Raw genomic sequence first — 23,801 nt, forward strand, 5'->3', positions numbered from 1 at the left:
ACTTCCGAATTCATTCTTAATCATTTCTACCCACTTCAAAATGATGGCAGGTTCAGTAAATGCAGCAGGTTTTAAGCCTCTGTTTTATTCACAGATCTCTATAGGGGAGCACATTAAAGCTGTTAACAATGGCATAAGAAAGAGGGGCGTCTTCAGGTAAATTTAGTTTAAAGATATGAATTTAGATTCTCATGAGTGTACATTCGCTGTAAACACCTGAGGCAAAATCCCATACAAGAACCTACATTCATTTTTGTGGTTTAACCTGGTTAGCCAAGGCTAGGAGCCATAACAATTTGCAAAAAAAGAGTCTATTGACAATGTCGATGTGCCATACTGAGGTATTTATTGAAACATTCAGATATTGGGGGGAAAATATCGCCAGCATTCTTGCACTCGTTGGCGCTTAAGTAAGGGTCCAAAACTGGTTCTCCCTTCTAACAATATAGGGGTGTATATCCACCAACCCGAATCTAATATTGGTTTCTCTCACCTATACTGTAGGGGACTATGGAGTTGTCTCACTTCCACCTCTATGGTTATCCAAGTACTAAGATACAAATGTCTGCTACATGGCAGGCAAACTTGCTGATTCATGGAAGGTTGGTGGATGCCATCGTATTAGGTATTAGCAGTCCAGATAAAGTCCAGATGATGATTAACGTGTATTATGAGAGCTGTCTGTTGGTCTTGATGATGAGATGGCAGTTCACTTCAAAATAACATTGCCTTTCCAGATCTGCAAACGTATCAGTGTAGGGGCTATCTGTAAATTATGCATTTCTGAAAAGAGTTGCACTGTGAGATCAAGTATTAATTCGGCAATTTAGCAATTGATATGTGTGTAGCTAGCAGGTAGTTTATTACAATTAGAACAAGCATTAGTAAATGCATTAGTTTTCAACTTTCTTATTAACAAAAAGCTGGTTATGTGTGTACCTCTTAGGGAAGCTGTGGGAGTAGTCACCGGGGAGGTAGTTGACAAGGAGCAGTTTTATACCTATTCTAATGGGTTAGTGCAAGCATTAAAGCTGCTTTAGCAATAATATCGAACATTAAAGTAAGAAGCAGGAGTGGATACAATGATTTGTCCCCCTGGTTGTATGTCTGAGCCTCCGGTGCTGCCAGGAGTGGATGCACTGATTTTACCACATACCCAGATACTTCCCCATACCAGGTCTCGAGGTTTAACAATAAGCACTGATAAGCAATTCACAAGTACATCTATGTATGTCTCCAGTTCTCCGAAAGAGAGGATTCCATGAGCACGGAGAGGAGAGGGGAGCAAGCAGAAATAAAGTCTCTGGAAATGGAAGAGGGTAAATGAGGGGAAAGCTTCTGGGAGTGTAAAGGAAGCTGGATGGAAAGGACGTAATAGAGGTAGGAAAGGGATGCAAAATAAGGCATTTGAGGTGAGTTTAGCTTGATGTATGGATCAGAAAAGGAGGCTGGAAAAGTAAGGACAATGGGAAGTAAGGAAGGTGCCAGGTAATAAAAGACTAAGACGGGTGTAGGAAAACAGACAGGCCCGACAATGGCTGCAGAGGGATGGAGGCTATACAGGTGGGCAAAAATAGATGGGTTTGAAAGAATGGTGGTGATATATGGAGAAAGGGGTAGCGGAGGGGAGCAGGGATTATACTTGGGATGGGAGTTAAGCTTTGCACTCACCTTGGTCCCCAAAGATGGCCATAAGCCGGCTGAATGAATAGCTGCACCATGCCTCCTTTCTTCGCCACCATCACACAGCTGATAGCTCCTTGATATCACATTTGGAGCTCCACTCCAAGGAATACAGTGTAAAGGAGCAACCCTGCCGTGCTTAGAAAAGTGTTGCAGGCCTCGCTCACTTATACCGAGACAGATAGAGGTGGAAGTGCGGGGATAAAAGAAGGATAAAAAGCTGTCTGATAGAAGAAGGGTAATAAAACGCTTCCCCATACCTCTTTTTTTGCCACCTTCACACAGCTGTTAGCTCCCTGATGTAATATTTAGAGCTTCACTCCAAGACACACGGGGGGCTGATTTATGAGCCCTTGCGTCACTTTTGCACTTTTTGTAGCACCAACGGCGTAAAAAATGTGCCTTGTTGCACCATATTTACAAAGTGACGCATCTAGGTAGATGCGTCACTTTGTAAACCCCTGCACCACATTATATCAACACCAGGTATAATGTATGCAGGGGGGGGGGGGGGCGTTCCAACACAAGAAAGGGTCGTAGAAGTGACGCAGTGAAATCTATAAGATTTCACTGCGCCACTTCTAGGACGCAAATGCGTCAATATCTTACGCCTGCCTCATGGCTGGCGTAAGACTGATGCAGGCACATTTAACATGGGACTTGCCCATGTTTAATGACCTCTTGCTGGAGTTGCGTCACTTTTGTGACACACTCCAGCAATGCGTCATTTTTGCGCCTACAGATACGTCAGAAATACTGACGTATCTGTAACTCCTTGCGACATGATGCGTCATACTGTAAATATGACGCATCATTGATGTCGCAAGGGGGGCCCAATGAAAAGTGACGCATCGCTGTTTTCTCGCGGCAATGCGTCACTTTTCATAAATGAGGCCCACGGTTTAAACGAGCAACCCCACTGTGCTTGGAAAAGTGTGGGAGGCCATGCCCACTAATACGGAGTGGGCATCCTAAAAGAAGCGTGGGGACGTTGAAGGATAAAAATGTGTTTAATGTGTGAAGTGTCGGTAAAAACAACAAAGGTGCTCAAACTTCGAAGTCTGTCAGTGCGTCAACCATCATGCACAAAAAACAACACCATGCACACCAACTCTTAACTATCGTGAAAACCAGCTACAATATATTAGCTGTGAACCAAAAACACAAGACATGCTGGTGACAAAGTAAATTAGGAGAAATTTCTGTGTGAACATATGTTTGCTACAGCTCCGTTTGATCGTGGTAAAAAAATGTAGGTACAGTAGGACGTTTTTGTTTGCAGAAATAATTGTTTAAGAAACATTTCTCTCAGCTTCAGACATAAGTGCAAATGTTTGCAACGTCTGTTTAGTTACGGAGAAACGAATACACTGATACAAGGTATTTTGTATAAAACAATAATGTTATGAATCCCCAGTTATAAAAGTTTTCCTCCTGCTGAATTGTTAGTCTCTTTTCTGGATATACCACGGCTAGCAAAGCTTGAAATGAGACAAGCTCGGATGGTGAACCCGCCAGAGCAGGCCTCCCCGGTGCAGACTAGGTATGGCTGGAACCTTTGCAAGTAGCCACTGGCGATCAATCACATATGGCTGCAGGTTTCGAGTTCAAAGTACGCAACATAATTCCAAGCAGCTAGTCAGACCAGCTCAGTTTTATTAGTTATGTTTTACCTAGCAGCTTCCTGACAGGAGTTCATTGACACATCTCCCTGTAAGCCGGCCAAACCCATTGGCAGTTTTGCCATGATGCCATTCTGCTCAATGGAAAGAGAGGGTGTCATAAAGCCATTACCTCAGCGTGCTCCATGGAGAGAGAGAGTGCCCAGATTGGAAAAATATGTGTGTCTGCCATGCCCAGTATAAAGGGCGTGAAATCTACATGATGGGTACTACAGTAGCTGGGACTGCAGCCACTGTGCCAGCTGAAAGCAGAATGCTGCTAAAAATACCACAATCTGTCACCTGCAAATTGGTACGTTTTAGTTTCTGTCCTTTCGCCATTCCTCATTTTCTGATCTAGACAATAATAATCATCCCACACTGTGAAAAGCCTTCATTAGCTGGAACACTTCATTACACAAAGCAGTCTCCAACCACTCTGGAAACATTTCTAAAGTGCACTCAGTTAATAGAGAAGAGCCGACCACAAGCATGTGCTCCCACTAATGATTTATAAAAGCAGCTACAGGATGAAAAACTGCTACAAAATATTCATATCAATACACAATCAATCAATCAATACATTTTGAACTTTTCTTTTACAAGCTGTAAATATTTCCTTACTTTCCCACATGCAGCCATAAAATATGCTTATTTAGTGCTGGAGGTGTTCCAGGGCACATTTTGAAGTGTGCATGTAAAGCATTGGTGGAGACTACAGGTCTGCAATCTGCTTATGCAATTCCGAAGGCCAGACATAAAAAACAAGCGAGGGCGGCCATTGCAAAAATGGTATTTACAGATGGAGGGGCTGTGGTGTGAGCTAGAGAAAATTATAGGCAAACAAAATAAACAGCGCTGGTGTAGAGCATGGCTAGGATTAAAAAGAAATGCCAGCGCTTTAAAAATAAAAACAAGCACAGCGCACGTACTATGCAGGCAAAGCACTGGTAGAGACTACACGTCTGCAACCTGCTGTGGGAAATTCGAGCACCGGAAATAAAAAACAAGCGAGGGCGGCCTTTGAAGGAATGGCATTTACAGGGGAGGGGCTGTGACATGCGCTGGGGAAACCAAAGGCACACAAAAAGAACAGCGCTGGTTAAGAGTGAGGCTATGGTTAAAAAGAAATGCCAGCACTTTAAAAATAAAAACAAACATAGAGCAAGTGATCTGCAGGCATTACCTTAAAAAATCGTTTCACAAAATTGGATGGAAACAGTACTTTGGCCCCCGGGAAACTGATAAGAGAAGCACACGAGGTACAACACGAGGAAACAAAAGGAAATAGTATGCTACAGCCGATAGTAACAGAGGAAAAGAAAGCGGTAAGCATAGAAGGTAATAAAAAGCAAGGAAAGCAAGTGGGCGGGAGTTAAGCCCCTCTTAAAATTTATATTAAAGTACAAAAGATTTCACAAAAGCACAGCGCAAGTGCTGTGCAGGGGAAACATAATGAGTGTGTTACAGCATGAATGGCTGGAACTAAAATGGAACTTTCAGGTCCCAAATTCAAAATCCAGTAGTCTAGCTCTGTAAGTAAACCTATCTGCTACTGAGATCTGCATGCAACAATGGGTCGCAATGTTTAAATTCTAGGTAGATAGCTCAGGAGCTAATGTAGGAGATTATGGTTTCTTTCTGAAACTTGCAGGCCAATGGTATTAATCCAAGTCAGATAACTGAGCAAGTTTATGTGTCAGCTGCCGAAATTTCTTGGTAACTTGCAGGGCACAAGTTCTAATGCTAATTCTAAGGTTGGACTGGTTATGGTACCTGCTGCATAGAGCTATTGTTAACGTAAAGATCAAAACCCTGATGGCAGCAAGTTAGCTGGGTTAATAAATTGTGACAAACATATTCTGTACACAGCATGTAAGCGCATGTCAGATCAATGAGGCAGATGGAAATATTAATGTATCTTTTACAGGGACCTATCTTAATCTGCAGATCATATGTTCCATTTCCAGTGGGGCTGACTTATATTCTTCCAAGGGCCAGAAAAAAGTACATTTGAATTAGGTAACAGGGTCAAATGTCAGATGAGATTTTGCTGCCTTTCATCATTCCAATGATAGTGAAGGTGAGGCTTTAAATTAACAGTGGTTACCACAGCATGTGGATAAGCAAGATTTGGATTCATTAAAAAATAAGATATAATTTTCCTTATTTAGTTTTATGAATCACAAATGGGTTTCAATTATATTTTTTTCAAATTATGATATAACAGCTTGTGGGAAATCTGCCCTCCCAGTAACAGAATATAATGTATTCAAACACAAAAAGGGATATTTTTGATGTGTAATGATGAGGAATATAAAAAATCCCACTGTAATGTGTTTGGGAAAATGCAGTTATATAAAGGGAAAAACACAAAAACAAGTTTGTCATCTGTAATTCAAACGCAATTTGTAACACAAATTTAACCACATCGCTGCTTAAGAGCTTCCCCTGCTGTGCTGGACAGCAATGAAAACGGGTGTGGTCATGACAAGCTCAGCTCGTCATGAGCACCTGAGAGGTATATGCCATGACGAGCACGGAAGGGGTTAAAGTAATTTTTCGAAATGGAAAGCTAGCAAGGTTAACAAAAGACTGTATTTATCCTATCACTCAGGCTAATCATCAAATTCAGAAACATGCACGAATGCTTTTGGGAGTTTTCTCTGTAAATACTCACCAACTTCCATAGCCTCCCATTAAAAAAAACATTAGGACATTGCTCATATTTGCTGGTGTAGCCTCAAAAACATGAACAGAACATTCAGTGGTATTTAAGAGGAATTTTCTGAATACTCTGCCCCAAGATCAAGGAATGTTCTTTATATTCACCCTGAAAACCCGGCCTGCTCCCAATTCATCACTATAAAATAAAGTGGCTAGATTTTTAAGCACGACTGAGGAAACGGTGAGCAGCGTCATTTCAGTCATGTAAAGTGCTTATTTTAAGCCGATGAATGCCTTTTTCCTCATCAGACTTTGATCCAGACAAAAAGTGAGGAGAGAACACAGAAGGATAAAAGAAGGACAAATAGAAAGACATAAAACCAGTGACTAAGAAAGTGGGGAAGAAAAAGAACCTGTACGAAAGGGGCAGGGAATGCTTGGTGGTGGAAGAAGGAAGCTTGAGGTGCAGTCAAGACTGCACAGCCTTGGTATTTGCACCCTAACCTTCGATAACAGCAACCAATGGCATCTGAGCAATACTTGCAGCCCCTGCCCTTAGTTTTCTTCAAGCTAACCACTGGTCCTGTAACACAAAATTCCTGTTTTTTAATTATAGTAGGACTGCTACATAGCACCATCTCCCCGTGTGGTATACAAACTAGGCTTTCCTCACTCGGTGACTCAATAAACCTGTGAATGATTAGCAAACTGGGGTTTAGTTTGGCAGGTACTTTGAAACTGTGACTGGTGACTCAAAGTCTGCTTTTTGTAATTTCTCTGCTCTTTTATGTACATACATTTTAGAACTCATCCAAAACATATGTATTATTAGTGGAGAACACGAGGTTGCCATTAACGTCCAAACGTCAAGGCCCCAGCATCTAAATTGGATACTACCATGTTTTTGTTGTTTAAACAAAGATAGTAAAGTACTCAATGGGAGTTTAAAAAAAGTCAGTCTATAAAGTAAGGATTCTTATAGAATTTCAAATCTGTAATTTATTGCAGACAGAAGCCAGGTAACTGTGATCATCGGTATAAACTTGTTGAACACAGGAGAAAACAATCAACACATGTTTTGTCACAAAGTGACTTCTTCAAGGCTGTAAATGAGTATAAACATCTGATCACCTAAGTGCATCTTTAGAGTTACATACCTGTTTCAAGAATACAAGTTTCATCTGTACTTGGATGCCCTAGAAAGGAGGGGGCTCCTGCACCCGTGCTCCCAAAAGATTCTGTAAGAATTTTAAAGCATGTGATGACTAACGTTAAATCCCAAAGTGTGTAAAGTAAGTAGAAGTGAGGATAAAGATGAGGCGTCTTTGAAGTGATCATCTAAGTTGTGGAAAACGTGAAATCCAAGGTTTGAGACTTCTAGTCCGACAAAGTAACCACCTACACCAACATCCACCCAGTGCATACATAAGAGTAAAACATGCCTAGATAGACTCAGATGAAAGAAGTGCTGACCTAGGCAAGTATTAATATCCTGGTAAGCAATTTGCAAGTTGAAAGATTTGGAGAGCCAATGTCTGGTTAACACAGAGAACCCAAAGTGTAATAAGCATGGTTACTTCACAGCAAGAAAAATGTGTCAAAAGTTAACATATTAAGTCGGCTACATTGCAAAACCTTACAAGAATCGTGCAACGAAAAGATCCTAGCCATCAGATACCAATGGATCAATTCTTGCATCCAATGTTGTGAAGAAAACGTTCTGTTGTAAACGTAGTCTTCTACTAATCAAGAGCCTTAAGTAACCTAGTGATGAGGTAAGAGAAACATAAGACTAATGTCCCTCTGCAGAGTGTGGTAAGCTAGGTTGGGGAGGTAATTCTTCATACATCACAGAACTGGCCTGTGGTCCAAAGACGCAAATGTAGGTCTCCATCAATACGTATCAGGTGCAGTACAATGAAAACGACTGGGATTCCAAAAACCATGATTATGTAAAAAGACAAAAGGGGGGGGAGAGAAAATAATGTAAGTGCAAGAGCATGTACGTGGGGACACCACATTATTAGTCTGACAAATCTCACCTGTGGACCATGAATGTCTGTAGATGGTCCAAAATTTATATGTAACTCAAGATGTGACAGCAGTGGATAAAAGACAAGTACTTGATAATAAATTGGGTTGCACCCACAATAAGTAATCCTGACAGCAGGTATAGAGAATATAATGTATATTAAAAACTGGCTCACAAAATTGTGTAGGTCTTACCTATCTAACCAAAAGGAGTATGAGCATGTCAAACCCTGAGTAGCAGTTAACAAGATCAGTCTTTGATAAGCTTTTGCCTGTGAGACAAAAACATGTAATTATCCCTCAAAATGTGTACAGTAAGGTGAGTGTCACTATTGTACAAATGGTGTTATAAGTAGCAATAAAGTGCCAGAGTCTCAAAATTATGTGTGGCAAGTGCCAACTCAATAGAGTCGAATAGAGATACTCCTGCACCAGTCTCCATGAGCAATAAGCAATCCTTTACCCTTCTAGGTTGGCTGTACTGTAAATAAATGTGGCAAAATGTCAAAACAAATACACCCTTAAGAGAAAAACAATGTAGAACCCCTTTGTGTGCTAAATAAGTGGTGCAAGGTGGTGGGAATTGAAATCCTTAAAGTCAAAGGTGAGTGCCTTGTCCATAAAAACCATAATGGATGTAGATGGCTTGTGCATGAACCAACAAGTACAGTACATACATTTAAACCATCTATAAGCAATGTAAGGCCACTTGATACGTATAATTATAACAAGCCCTACGAGAGACTGTCATGGCACGACAAATAGAGAGCATTACTTGCAAGTGCATAATGAAATTGCAGTGGCGAGTTACCTTTCAACGTGAAATGTCCACGTGCAGTCTTGGCGTCCCAGAAGAATGGAGCTGACCCTAACGTGATGCCGATGTACTTAAGTGATCAGTAAATAGAAAGAAAAAAGAGACACCCCTCTCTAATGAATTACATAATCATAAGATTTGCTAACGTGGCCAGGTGAAAATAGCATGCAGACTACAATGCTTGAGTCTGTGTAGCATTTGAAAAAAGTGTTGAAAGTCAAGGAAAGTAATAAAATTGAAAAAAAAAAGAAAAATGAATGAGAACAAAATGAATCCCCTGGCCAAGTAAGACCACAAGATAACATCCACAGTGTAATGTAAATTTGTAAGATAATGGTATATTGAAATCATAGGAGTATTCACCGGGGTCACATTCACAATGAATGGGCAAGGAAAAAGGTAAAAAACGGAAAAAAATATAGTAGTCAGCAAAATACTGTGAAGCCCGGTAAGGTAAGAGGTATAGGATCCCAGTAATAGGCAGAAAGCCCTTTATTCAGCCATATTGGAGTGGTTCACAGAGTGAGCAATTCATGCTAGTTATAATGTGCAACAGGTGTGAGAGATAGAAAATCTGAGTAAATGTGGAAAAATAGAGCCAGCCACTCCTTGTGGCCACAGACAGTAAAGTATAGAAAAGGCTATCCAACGTTAGTGTTCATATTCAAAACAGTGTTTTTGCTAAGCTGTTAACAGTTAAATTCTGAAAGGGCATAACATTGTATGGGTGAGAAATATGAATAAATATGAAATTTTAAAATTGGTCATAGACAGTAAATTCTCCAAAATGAATATTTATATTCAAAACAATATTTTTACTGAGGTCTTTTAACAATATGGTGGTTTATGGTTAGTCATGTATCGTACCCCTAACAGTTAAATTCTGAAAGCACACAATATTATTTAAAAAGATTATACCCTGTGCAAAGCCATAATGCTAGACATAATAAATTATCCAGAAGAGTAATGTGTTCAAGATTACAACATATACCAATTTGGGTTGCCTTACCATTGTGTATCAACTAAATAACTGGCAATAAGACCATTGAGTTGTTGACATGGGAATCCTCAAATATCTGCTCATAGGATCTCTAACTCATAAGTTCCAAGCACCCTGTGTAATTTTCTATTGATAGCTAAGAAATATTGTTAATGTAATCCGTGACAAATACATGCAGTTCTCTATTGCCATTAAGCCCCCTATCGACAGCCGTACGTTTGGTGATTCATTTGGTTTCTGCACTCATTAGGGTCATGTTCCTATCACCACCTCCAGGGTCACATTCAACATGCACTATACAATGAAATTTAATCCAAATCAGCTCAGATCCTGAATGTGTCATGTTGTAGAGTGTGGCAAAAGGGTAACTTGTATTGTTATTTTTTATGCTTCTTATATGCTCTTGTATATATTCTTTCAAGGGTCAGTAAGTGCTATCCTCATATATATTTTGGCATTGGCAAACAATACAGTATGTTCATTTTTGCTATAGCAGTTTATCAACTGCTGAATATGGAGTTTAATCGCCGCGTTATATTGAAAACATGTCTGTTTCTCAGCTGCATATTGACAGACGTTGCATCTCATACATTTACTGAAACCCTTTGGTTTGGCTAAGAACCACAAACCAATCCCTTTGTGGGTGCTAGGGATGATGTAACATAGGCACAAGATTTTTCTCAGTGTGGTACCCCTTTTATTTGTTACCTTAGGTTTGGGAGATATGTATTTATTTGGGGTAGATTACGACTTAAATATATGCCAGTTCTTGTGAAGTATTTTTTTACACATCATGACTTTGTGTACAGTATTTAGTTATCAGGTCCAATATCAGGTCAGTATTGTAGACTTTAGATTTCCATTTTAGAAGGGAATTGCATTTTGCTTTCACAATTCTGTTTCTTGCTTTGGTATAAGTGACGTCAGAATAACCTCTCTGGCTGAAACGGTGCTCCAGCTGGTCCAATTTTTTTATTAAAATCCGGTCATCACTACAATTTCGCCTAAGGCGAGTAAATTTGCCCAAAGGAATGGCATTGATTTGTGCATAGGGAAGTGCGCTGTCTGCATGTAAAGTAGAAATACACGCAGTGGGTTTCCTAAAACGTTTAGAAGCTATTTTGGTAACATCTAGAAATTCTATTTGGCTGTGATTAACGTGTGTAAAGGTCAGATTGTAAGGGTCTTGTTATCCCTGTTTTGAAAAAATACTTTATTCTCAAGCACAAGTCTGGTTAGATCTAGAATCATCTCTGTATGTTCATATAGTGTGGCATCTCTAACCAAAAGGGTAGAGGCAAGATCTTGTATGTCCATTTCCAAGGGAATACGCGTATATGGGGAATTGAAATCCAACATTACAAATTTAAATTTATCCACCCATTCTATGTCCTCCAGTTTGCTAAGAAGGTCCTTGTATCTTGTATAAAGGATGCCAAACTGTACAATTATGGCTGCAAAAGAACATCTATATACGCAGAGATCAACATGGGTCTGACTGGTACCCTGTTTTATGAATCTTTAGCAGTATATAAATAAATGGCGTCTGTGGAGATGGATTAAACATTAATTTGAAATCTGTGTCACTGATAAGACAAAGATCTTGCAATAGGCCAACCTGAATTCCTTCTTTTTAGGTATGTTTTTCAGTGGGTTGTTAGTCAATCTAATGTAGGCTAAACCATCTTATAGTCGTCTATCAATCTCATTCATGTATTCACTGTCCTTCATAACCACTATGTTCTCCCCTTTGTCTGCTTCCTTTATGATAATACTCAGATTGTTTTTTTATATATGTGTGTCCCTTATGACATTTGTCCTCCAGTATGTATAGTTCACTGGTGACTTCCTTGTAAAATATGTCTATTAGGATGTCAGATGGTATGTTAGGAATAAAAGTAGACTTGGGTTTTAACTAAGTGTCTGGATTGAGATTGGAGGAGTTGTCTAAATCAGTAAATAGATTAAGCATAGAGGGTGGTGGTCTGCCTGTGTCATCTAGCAATAATAGCTGAAGACCTTGTGGGTCTTGTATGGGCCTATGACATTCCAGTGTGTGCGGAATTGAAAGTAAGACATAAGTTGGCTGCTCATCAAAAAGCTTCTTTAATTTAAGGTACGTAGTAAAATTAAACAAGTCAACATGTATCTGTGCAAAGTCTGGCATGGATGTTGGACTGAAGTTTAAACCATAACACAGAGTTCTGTTGATTTGACAAAGTATATCTTGACAGATTGACAATTGACACATTATCTGTTAAAGTTTGGACAACATTTGTTTCTAGAACAGAGTTAGGTATCATTGACAGTTCTTCTGATTGCAGGATACAGACCTGGAGGTTACCCCTTCCAGAGCATATGCTCTTTAGTAGACCTGGCATCATTGGCATGGGTTTCCCCTGTATTTTTTCCTTTGCCTCCTGTGATTTTGCTGTGTGTTGGACTTCGTTTTGCTGATCTAGATGCTTTGGGCACTTTGCCACTGCTGTTCAGTGCCAAGTGTAAATTGTTGTTATGGGATGGTGTTTCCATGATTGGCTGATTTGATTTACAAGTCAGTCCCTAGTACAGTGCACGATGTGTGCCCAGGGCCTCTAAATCAAATGCTGCTAGGTGGCTTGCAGCTCTGTTTTTCCCACCCACATGAGCAGCCTGTAAATGTAACTCAAGCTTGCCGTTGCAGTGCTTGTGTGGAGTCTAGTACTGCCATGTCAACTTGGCAAGTTCATCCACTTGCCAGGCCCTAACCATCCTTTATCTTAATTGTCAGTCACTCCTACGGTAGACCCAGGGTACCCATGTGGTCAGGGTGCAGTGTATGCGAAAGGTAGGACATGCCCTGATATGTGTCATGTCCTGATCGTGAATTACTGCCAATTTTGTTTTTCACTATTGCAAGGCTATCCATTTCATAGGATAGAATGGGGAGTTTGCTTATACAATTTTAAACTACCCCTGGGAACAAGATAGGGAAATAAAGTTTGATATGCCTGAACTCAGAATGTTAAAATGCATCTTTTAGTGAGGGTGATTTTTATATTCTGTGTTTGGAAATACCACTTTTAGAAAGTAGGTAATTTCTTGCTTAGCCATCCAGTGTGCAACTGTTAGGTTTGTGTATTGCATGTATTGCTTTGGAATGACAGGGGCTGAGGAGGAGAAATGGCTCCAGAGAGTCTGGATGAGACAGGGCTGGGCTGGATAGACCTGGGCTGCATTTAGAGTAGTAGGAGGAGATTTCCTTTCACCTGAATGTGCCTGTTCTGCATTCCACAATGCTGTCTCCACCTCCTGCCAGGAAGCTGCACCAGAGAGGACAGAACTGGCTTTGACTGGGCACAGGGCTTCCCTGCCACCAGCGAACAAAGGATTTTACTGTATAAGTATTGGGGCCCAAACCCCAGAACTTTAGATCACTTCTGTGAATCAAGGGGGATCTATGCCAAGGAGAAGAGCCGGAGAAGCTGAGGAGGAATACTGCCCCTGTACAGTTTGCTGTCTGGGGTTGGCCTGCAGTGGCTACTTGCTGCCAAGGAAAGGAGAAAGGACTTTGCTGGTTGCTGTCGTCCCTGCTTGAGGAAGATCTCCAAGGGCTTGAATTGAGCTTGCGTCCTGTTCTGAAGTTATGTTATGTTATGTTATAACAAATTTGTAAAGCGCACGTAGACCAAGGTTTCATGGCGCTATTTTGGACTGGTCGCATACTGAGGCAGGGCTTACTCGTGTGCTTGTTTAAGTAGCCAAGTTTTAAGAAGTTTCCAGAACCGCAGTAGTTCTGTGCAGGATAGAATCTCCAAGGGAAGCGAGTTCCACAGCTGTGGGGCCAGATATGCAAACCAGCATCCACCATGTCGTTTCCGCTTGAATTTCGGAGTGACTAGCAAGTGTAGGTGTTTGGAGCAAAGATCCCGAGTAGGGGTGTACCTAGATAGCAAATTATTGATAAATATGGGATTATGACAATTTAGGGCTTCATAAATTAAGCAAGCTGTCTTAAATGCAGATCATTGAGGCAGTGGTAGCCAGTGTAGTTTTTTTATGAGAGGTCTGGCAGAGTGCCACCTGGGCTGCTGATGTATCAATCTTGCAGCCTGGTTCTGCACCAGCTGAAGCCGCTTAGTCAGACAGGATGAGAGCCCTAGGTAAATTGAGTTAGCATAGTCTAAATGAGACACTACCAGCCCTATCACCACCTATATCAATGTTGCGTGAGTAAGCAGGTGATGGATCTTATAAATCTTTCGTAATTGAAAGAAACATGTTGAAACCACTGTCCCTATTTGGCTTTTCAGGGATAAATCTCTGTCTATGGTTACCCCCAGACTTTTCACAGAGGTAGATGGCTTAGGGGAAAGCCCAAGCTCTGCTTGCCAGTAGTGAGGGCCCCAGAAGACATGGCTGCCCCCTATCAGTAGCACCTCAGTCTTCCCAGGATTAAGCTTCAAATGATTGTGGTCCATCCAGTAGCGGATGTGTAACATGGTTTCCTGAAAATTGGTGATAGAATTAGGAGAATTGTCTATAGTAAATGAGAGTTGTAAGTCATCCGCGTAGTTGAATGTAGTCACATTCCTATTTTTTAAGGATGATCAGAGGGAAGAGGTACAGATTGAATAGATGAGGGGACAGGGAGGAACCCTGAGGGACTCCACAAGTGATGTTCAGCCTAAGCGCTGTGAAATTAGCCTGGCGTACTGCTTGGGTGCGGCCCTCCAGAAAGGACATAATCCACTCTAGTGCATGGCCCTGGATCCCAGCCCGTCTGACACGGTCCACCAATATCTTATGGTCCACCGTGTCAAACGCGGCTGACAAATCCAGGAGTACCAAGGCCTGAGGGGTTCCGGAGTCCGCCTTCCTGTGTAGATCGTCCAATACTGCCAGTATGACTGACTCCGTGGAGTGGCCAGGGCGCAAACCCGCTTGTTGGGGGTCCAGATATCCAGACTGTTCCATGAAGTCTGACATACACTTAGACATATGTGCCTCCAGTATTTTGGCCAAGTAGGGGAGTAAAGCTATTGGACGATAATTGGAGGGGTTAGATGGATCTGCTCCAGGTTTTTTTACCAAAGGAACCACTACTGCATCTTTAAATGATTTAGGGACACAGCCCTGTAACAGTGAGGCATTCAAGAGAGACAGGGCAGGTTGTGGAAAGGTGGAAAAAAATTCTCTCAAAATGTAAGGTGGACAGCAGTCCTTCGGAGAGCCCGATTTTACTTTGGACAGTAGGAGGGGGAGCGCCTGAGGACTAATTGTGGGGAACTGTTCCAGCAGTGGGATGTTCATAGGTGTGTCCAATGGGGGTACAATTGAGGAAGAGCACGAAATACTAGCTTTAATTGTGGCTATTTTATCAAAGAAAAAATTATTCAGATCGTCACAGAGCTCCTGAGTGGGAGCGGGCTTGAGCGAAACTCTATCAGCGTTTGATAGTTCATTCACAATTGAGAAAATCTCTCTCGATGTATTGCTGGAGTTCAAGATCCTAGTGGAGAAATAATCTACCTTTGCTGCCTTAATAGCTTTATTATAGCTTTTCTGCACCTCTTTGTAGAGGAGCTTATCTTCAGGGGCGTACTTTAATCTCCATTTTCTCTCCTTTTGACGGAGTGACAGTTTCTGTTCCCTTAGTTCACTAGAAAACCATTTATGAGCATCAGCCCTGCGATTAAACCTAATTTTCTTGAGTGGAACAAACTTTTCGCCTGCAGTTTGAAGCCATGAAGTGATCTGAGCGTCATAAGGGTATAAGTCTTGAGTGACCGTTGGGGTTAAGCTGGCTAGGGAGTTCATAAATTCCAATCTATCAAGAGTACCCCAACATCTTGTTAGGCCCCCCTCGACCCGAGGAGATTTAGTTCTAAGAGGCAGAGTCATCAGGAATGTTATAAGGTGATGATCAGACCACAGACATGGGAGTACCATGAGAGCAGAAAAATTAGGGTTTGTGGTCCATACTTGGTCCAAAATATGACACTTATTGTGTGTCGGCACCGATAGGTGCTGAGTTAAGTTAAGGTTGGTTAATAAGTCCGTAAATTCCTGTGAATGGGGACCACCGAGTGTATCACTAAACCAATAATTAAAATCACCAATGAGAATGATGTTAGAATAGTTGGTCGCTATGTTTGCTATTTGCTCACTCAATAAGAGAGGAAATATAGGCATATGCTGAGGGGGCCTATAGATTACAACACAAATCAGTAAGGTAGAATCAGATTCCAATTTGATGACTAAATTGTCCACGGCCACAAGATTCAAAGACGAAATTGTCGTGTATTTGTGGTTGCAGTGCACAATTGCAGCCACTCCCCCACCCGATTTACCAGGGGGACGATCCATGTGGAGAATATAGTAATCGGTGAGAAGTGCCGCCAGAATATCAGGTGTGGAGTCAGGGGTCAGCCAAGTTTCGGTGACAAACAGGATATCTGGTTGATCAGTAGTCAATAATGTGAATATTTCTAACTGATGTTTGACTCAAGAGCGTGTATTTAAATAATACACCCGGAGCGCTACCTGCCTGGAAGAGGTGGAGTTGCCTTTCTGTTCCCGACTGACCGATATTTCTGGGAAGCTGACGCATCGCTGATAAATTCTATTTTTGTCGGGGCAGTTTTTAATGGCAGGCTCTAATGGGGACAGCGCCCGATGCAAACCGCAAAGGTCTTCTGAGGAGTAAATGAGACGTTGGGCAGAGTGACTCGCCCCTAGCCCCGTACTAGCGCTGACGGGCGCAGACGGGCTCGCATCTGGCGAGCCGTCGGCGCGCCCGCAGTGCGCGTCCGCTGCACTTCCGCGCCATTAGGATTAAAATACTGATTCCCAGCCTAGTTCTCCGCCCCGCCCTTAGTGATTGGCTGGCAGGAACCCCGTGGCTCGTTAGGGAGTCAGCGCCGGCTATGTCTGTGACCGTTCTCCAATTCGAGGTACAGTTCACTTCACTAATTCAAATTACAATTTTAAAACAGATCTCAATGCAGCATAGTGGTTTTTAAAACAATAGTAAAGACAAAATGCGACACAAGCAAATTCTTGCACAAGGTAGCGGCCCAGTTACCAAAGTGCCCGCTCCCGCGCTAAGACGCCTTCAAATACTGATTCCCCGCCTAGTTCTCTGCCCCCGCCCTTAGTGATTGGCTGGCAGGAACCCCGTGGCTCGTTAGGGAGTCAGCGCTGGCTATGTCCGTGACCGTTCTCCGATTCGAGGTACAGTTCACTTCACTAATTCAAATTACAACTTTAAAACAGATCTCAATGCAGCATAGTGGTTTTTAAAACATAAGTAAAAACATAATGCGACACGAGCAAATTCTTGCGCAAGGTAGCGGCCCAGTTACCAAAGTGCCCGCTCCCGCGCTAAGATGCCTTCAAATACTGATTCCCCGCCTAGTTCTCCGCCCCCGCCCTCAGTGATTGGCTGGCAGGAACCCCGTGGCTCGTTAGGGAGTCAGCGCCGGCTATTTCCGTGACCGTTCTCCTATTCGAGGTACAGTTCACTTCACTAATTCAAATTACAATTTTAAAACAGATCTCAATGCAGCCACGTGGTTTTTAAAACATAAGTAAAAACAAAATGCGACACGAGCAAATTCTTGCACAAGGTAGCGGCCCAGTTACGAAGTCTCAGGGACACAAACATTTCACCACCAGCTCCCCTGAACTTCCTGGCTGGGAGTTCTCACCTGCTAAGAGATGTCAGCTGTTGTATTTCACCTCTGGAGGATTTTTGCCACTGGGAGCTGGAAAAAGTAACACAACTTCGAGAAGCGTGACATATACACATCTGTTTCTGGCACATCGCCAGATAAATATTCGCAGCGCTTGCCCGTGGTCTGAGAAATCGATGCACACTGCATCGAGTGCACCAATCTCACTGTCCGAGTTCACCGCAGCGATTCCGACGCAAGGCGTGCAGTGTTGTTGCAGGAACCCACACATCGTCCCAGATCGTTGCATCACATCGAGGCACCAAGTCTGTCGCATCGTTGGGGGATGCAGTAAGACACCGACGCATCACATCCAAATGCAGTAAGAAACCAATGCATCACCTCCTTTACGGTAAGGAACTGACACAGCACCTCCACAGCGCAGCAGTAAGGAATGGTCGCATCATCTCCCCCAGAGCAAGCAAACGATGCATCATCTTCCCTGCGACCATTTTTATTTGTTTGCGAACGCATCCAAGGTACTTTGTGTGAAAAGTGTTGGATCTCCAATTTGCTTTTGAACTGAACTACTTCTACCATATAAGTCATCTTTTTTTTACTGTATTTTGGATTTTTGTTGTTTTGGTCTTGTTTGGTTTAGATAAAGATGACGTATTTTTCTAAACTGGTGTGGTGTCCATTTGTAGTGCTTTCACTGTATTACTGTTTGTGTTCACAAATGTTTTACACACTGTCTCTGATATAAGCCTGTCGGCTTGTGCCAAGATGCCAAGGGGGTAAGCAGTAGTTGTTTTAGAGGTGTATCCTCTTACCCTGACTAGAAGCAAAGGCACCTATTTGGGCAAAGGTGCCTACCTCTGCCAACTAGAGACCCTCATTTCTAAGACTGTGCCTCCCCTTATTGCTTTTTGTGTTAGGATTACATTTCATGGTATAGCACATGTTGAATGTGACCCTAAAGGTGGTGATAGGAGTATGACATTAAGGGAGCAAAAATCAATTATATCACCAAACGTAGGGTTGTTGATAGGGGCCTTAACAACAACATTTCTCAACCATCAGTAGCCAATACACAGGGCACTCAGAACTCATGAGTTAGAGATCCTACAAGTAGATATGTGAAGGTTCCCATGTCAACAACTCAATGGTCTTATTGCCAGTGATTTAGTCGATACACAATTGTAAGGCACCCCGAATTGTTAAATGTGGTAATCTCGTAATCCTTACTGTCCTGGATCATTTTTAATGTCTGGCATTATGCTTTGTGCAGGGTATGTTTTCTTTACATACTATTGTGTGTTTTTATAATTTAACTGTTAGCGGTACAATACCTGACTAATCACAAACCACCATATTGTTAAAAGAGCTTAGTAAAAATATTGTTTTATATATGATTATTAATTTAGAAGAATTTACTGTCTATGGCCATAATGCATGGCGATTTTAATATTTCATACGTATTCATATTTTTCTGTCACTCACTCTTCCCTATACAATATTATACACTTTTTAGAATTGAACTGTTAGTGGTATTTCACCTTATCAAGCCAAACAATCATATTGTTACAAAAGCTTCGGAAAAAAACACTGATTTGAATATGAATACTAACTATGGATAACCTTTTTATACTACACTGTGTGTGGCCACAGGGAGTGGCTGACTCTAACACCTTTTATACATAATAACTAGCATGAAATGCATTCTCTGTGAGCCACTCCAATATGGCAGAATCTAGGGTGCTCTACTTATTTTGGGATCCTATACCCCTTCTTTACCGAGCTTCATAGTATTTTGCAAACTACTATCCTTTTTTTTCTTTTTTCCCGTTTTCCTTGCCCATTCACTCTTATTTTCTGAACCATTTTGAGCAGGACCCCAGTGAATACTCCCACAGTTTCAATATACTATTGTTTCACAATTTTCCCTTACACGGTGGATGTTATCTTGTGGATCTTACTTTGCCTGTAGATTCATTTTGTTCTCATCTATTTTACTTTTAGTTCAATTCGATTTGATTCCTTTACTACCAACACTTTTCTCAAATGCTGCACAGATTTGAAGCATTGGAGTCTGCAGACTATTTTCAACTGGCATTAATGGCGGATGATATGACTATGTAATTCATTAGGGAGTGCATGTCCCTTTTTACTTTCTGATCACTGATCTCTCAAGTACATCCGCATTATGTTACCTTCCACTCCTTACTTTTGGGATGCCAAGACTGCACGCAGACATTTCACGTTCAAAGGTAACTGACCATGGCAATTTCATTATTTTCTTGTCAGGAATGCCCTCTGCATTTCCGACCACAATTCATTTTTGGACCTGGGAGGAGGGTTCTATTACTGAGATATTATAATTTTTGCACACTGATTTTTATCTTTTCTATTTGTAGTGTCATGACAGTCCTTCATCAGCCTTGTAATATGTGTACTTATCATGTGGCCTACAATGCTTATACATGACACCACATTGGCCTTCCGAATGGTTTAAATATATGCGCTGTACTTGTCGATTTGTGCATAAACCGTCTAAATCCATCATGGATTTTACGGACACAGCACTCACCTTTGACTTTAAGGATTTCCATACCCACCACCTTGGACTGTTTATTTCGCACACAAAGTGGGTTTCTACTTTTTTTTCATTTTTTCTTATTTATAGTGCTCTGTTTTATTACAAGCTTTGACGGCCAACCTAGAATGCTTAAGTATTTTTGACTGCTACTCAGGCTTTGACAGGCGTATACTCCTTTTGGTTAGATAGGTAAGACTTATACCATATTAATCACCCAGATTTTAACATACATTTTATTCTCTATACCCACTGTCACTTTTACCTATTGTAGGTGCAACCCAATTCATAATCAAGTACGTGTCTTTGACCCATTGCTGTTACATCTTGAATCACGTATAATTTATGAACCATCAACAGATAGTTATGGCCCACCAGAGAGATTTGTCAGACTAAGGGGCAGATTTATGATAACTGGCGCATCCCCAGGGATGCGGCAGTTATTTTGCGCCGCTTCTCCGCCACCCATGGTGCGCCGCATTTACAATGCGGCGCACCATGGGGCAAAAACGGCACAGATGCGTGACGCATCTGTGCCGTAAAGGTGGCGCATTGCTGGAGTTGCGTCGCAAGCGCGACGCAGCTCCAGCAAGGCTCGGGGGTGCCCCATCTTTACAATGCTGCGTCAAGACCTACGCCTGCTTCAAGCAGGCGCAGGGTTTTGACGCAGCATTGGCCTGAAAGTGACTGAGTGAAATCTTATAGATTTCACTCAGCCACTTTTGCGAGGCGCACCTGCCCCGGAACGCCCACCCTGCGCCGGAACGCCTACAAGAGGCGCAGGGCTTTACAACGTGACGCATCTGCCTAGATGCGTCACGTTGTAAATGGGTTGTAGGGATGTGCCACGTTTACGCCGCAGTTGCGTGACGCAAACGTGGCGCATTCCCAACATAAATCTGCCCCTAAGAATGTAGTGTCCTCACATATGTGCACTTGACTTACATTATTTTCTATTCCCCACCTTTTGTCTTTTACATCATCATGGTCTTTGGGATCCCACCCCGTTTCCCTGTACTGCATCTCATAGGTAGAGAGGGCGACCTAACTTTGCGTCTTTGGACCCCAAATCGGTTCTAATATATATTAAGAAATCCCCCTACCTAATTTACCCCACTCTGTATGGGGACATTAATCTTTTGCTTCTCTTACCTACATTACTAGGTTACCTGTGGCTCTAGTACAAGACTGCATTTACAACAGAACTTTTTCTCCACGAATAGCCAACATTGGACATAAGAACTGATCCATTGATATTTGATGGCTAGGGACTTTTTCTTGCACGATACTTGTAAGGTTTTGCACCGTAGCCTACCTCATAATCAATCAATCAATCAGTGAACTTGTAAAGCACACTACTTAGCCATGAAGGTCTCAAGGGGCTGAGGGGAGGGGTGCCGTTACTGCTCGAAAAGCCAGGTCTGGAGGAGCTTCCTAAAGGTGAGTGGGTCTTGGGTCTGCCGCAGCTGGGGGGGAAGGTGTTCCAGGTCTTGGCGAAGAGGAAGGAGAAGGATCTGCCGCTGTAGGTCGTTCGTTGGATGCAAGGGATGGCGGCGAGGGTGAGGCTGGCCGAGCGGAGCTGGCGGGCGGGGGTGTAGAAGTTGAGTCTGTTGTTTAGGTAGTTTGGTCCGGTGTTGTGGAGTGCTCTGTGTGCGTGGGTAAGGAGCTTGAAGGTGATCCTTTTGTTGACGGGGAGCCAGTGCAGGTCTCTCAGGTGGGGGGTGATGTGTCTGCGTCAAAGGACGTTGAGGATCAGCCGGGCTGAGGTGTTCTTGATGCGTTGCAGTCGTTGAAGGTGTTTGGCCGGTATACCTGCGTAGAGTGCGTTGCCATAGTCCAGCCTGCTGCTGACGAGGGCCTTGGTCACTGTTCTTCTTGTTTCAGTCAGGATCCATTAATAGATCCTGCGAAGCATGAGGAGGGTGTTAAAGCAGAAGAAGGAGATGGCGTTGACCTGCTTCGACATGGAGAGGGAGGAGTCACGGATGAATCCCAGGTTGGGTGCGTGGTCCGTAGGAGTCGGCGCTGCTCCCACTGCGGTGGGCCACCAGGAGTCGTCCAAAGAGGATGGGGGGGGGACCTAGGATGAGGACCTCCGTCTTGTCCGAGTTAAGCTTCAGATGGCTGCTTCTCATCCACTCGGCGACGGCCTTCATTCCCTCGTGGAGGTTGGTTTTGGCGGTGTGCGGGTCCTTTGTGAGGGAGAGGATGAGCGGGTGTCGTCGGCGCAGGAGATTATGTTCAGGTTGTGCTGACGGGCCACTTGTGCAAGGGGGGCCATGTAGACATTGAACAGGGTTGGGCTGAGGGATGAGCCTTGGGGTACGCCGCAGATGATGTCGGTGGCTCCGGATCGGAAGGGCGGGAGACGGACTCTCTGGGTTCTGCCAGAGAGGAAGGACGAGGTCCAGTTCAGGGCTTAATCCTGGATTCTGGCTTCCTGGAGGCCTGTCCTTAGGGTACGGTGGCAGACCGTGTCGAATGAGGCTGACAGGTCCAGTAGGATGAGGGCTGAGGTTTCGCCGTTGTCTAGCTGGCGCCAGATGTCGTCTGTGGCGGCGATAAGGGCAGTCTCGATGCTGTGGTTGCGTCTGAATCCAGACTGGGATGGGTCTAGGATGCTGTTGTCCTCGAGGTGGCGGGTGAGCTGTATGTTGGCGATTTTCTCGATGACCTTCACTGGAAAGGGGAGGTGGGAGATGGGCCAGAAGTTCTTGAGGCCTTTGGGGTCAGCTTTGAATTTCTTGAGGAGGGTGTTGATCTCGGCATGTTTCCAGATTTCCGGGAAAGTCGCAGTGTCGAAGGAGATGTTGATGATCTTTCGCAGCTGGGGTGCGATGGTTGCATCAGCTTTGTTGAAAACGTGATGGTGGGCAGGGGTCTGCTGGAGATCCCGAGTGGATGGAGTTCATGACCTTGCGTGTCTCTTCGTAGTTGACGTGGGTCCAGGAGATCAGTTTGTTTGTGCGGGTGGTGTTCGAGGCGTGGTCTGTTGCGGACGGGGTGGATGAGGAGTTGAGGTTGACATGGATGTCGGCGATCTTGCAATGGAAAAAGGAGGCCAGTAAGTCGCACAGGTCCTGTGAGGGCGGGATTTCGTTGGTGTTGGTGCTGGGGTTGGAGAGTTCCTTCACAGTGGAGAAGTGTGGCTCACTGGTTAGAGGAGGCAGACCTGGAAGCAGAGGTCAGCCCGGGACCAGGGTTCAATTCCCGGCTCGGCGGGGTCTTGAGTCCTAAAATGTCCATGGACTCGACAATTCTCGCTCCGGTGCCTACTCGATTCACAGGTTCACACTCTGCGACTCTGGGCAATAGCTTGCTTAATCTCCACAACGGCCCCTCGCGGCGGGATGCCTGGCTTTCACCTTGCGGATACCCTGCCGGGGTTATCTCACAGGGGAATACCAGGACGGGTTCCCTAAGCAAGCGCTTAGAAACCGCTTGGTGATTTGCGCTATATAAATTCCTGTACATTTACATTTACATTCACTATGTTGAAACGTTCTTTGCTGTCGTGTGAGTTGTTCTCCAGTCGGATTTTGAAGGATGATCTTTTGGCTGTTCTGATGAGGTGGTGATGTCTGCGGACGGCAGGCATCCTTGTGGGCTGCGTGGCTGTCTGGTGTGCGGCCGTGGAGCCATTTCTTCTCCAGCTTCCGGCATATCCGTTTGGAGATCTGGAGCTCTTCGT

The 23,801-nt window shown here is 43.3% G+C and overlaps 1 protein-coding gene across 1 annotated transcript in view; it reads left to right on the plus strand.

Moving 5' to 3' along the window:
• The window catches only part of LOC144769218 (uncharacterized), a 228,048-nt gene that overhangs the window by 143,150 nt on the left and 61,097 nt on the right, over positions 1-23,801 (plus strand). The gene's annotated exons all lie outside the window — the stretch shown is intronic.

Source organism: Lissotriton helveticus, chromosome 7, assembly GCF_964261635.1.
Source record: "Lissotriton helveticus chromosome 7, aLisHel1.1, whole genome shotgun sequence".
In the NCBI taxonomy this organism is placed as follows: domain Eukaryota; kingdom Metazoa; phylum Chordata; class Amphibia; order Caudata; family Salamandridae; genus Lissotriton; species Lissotriton helveticus.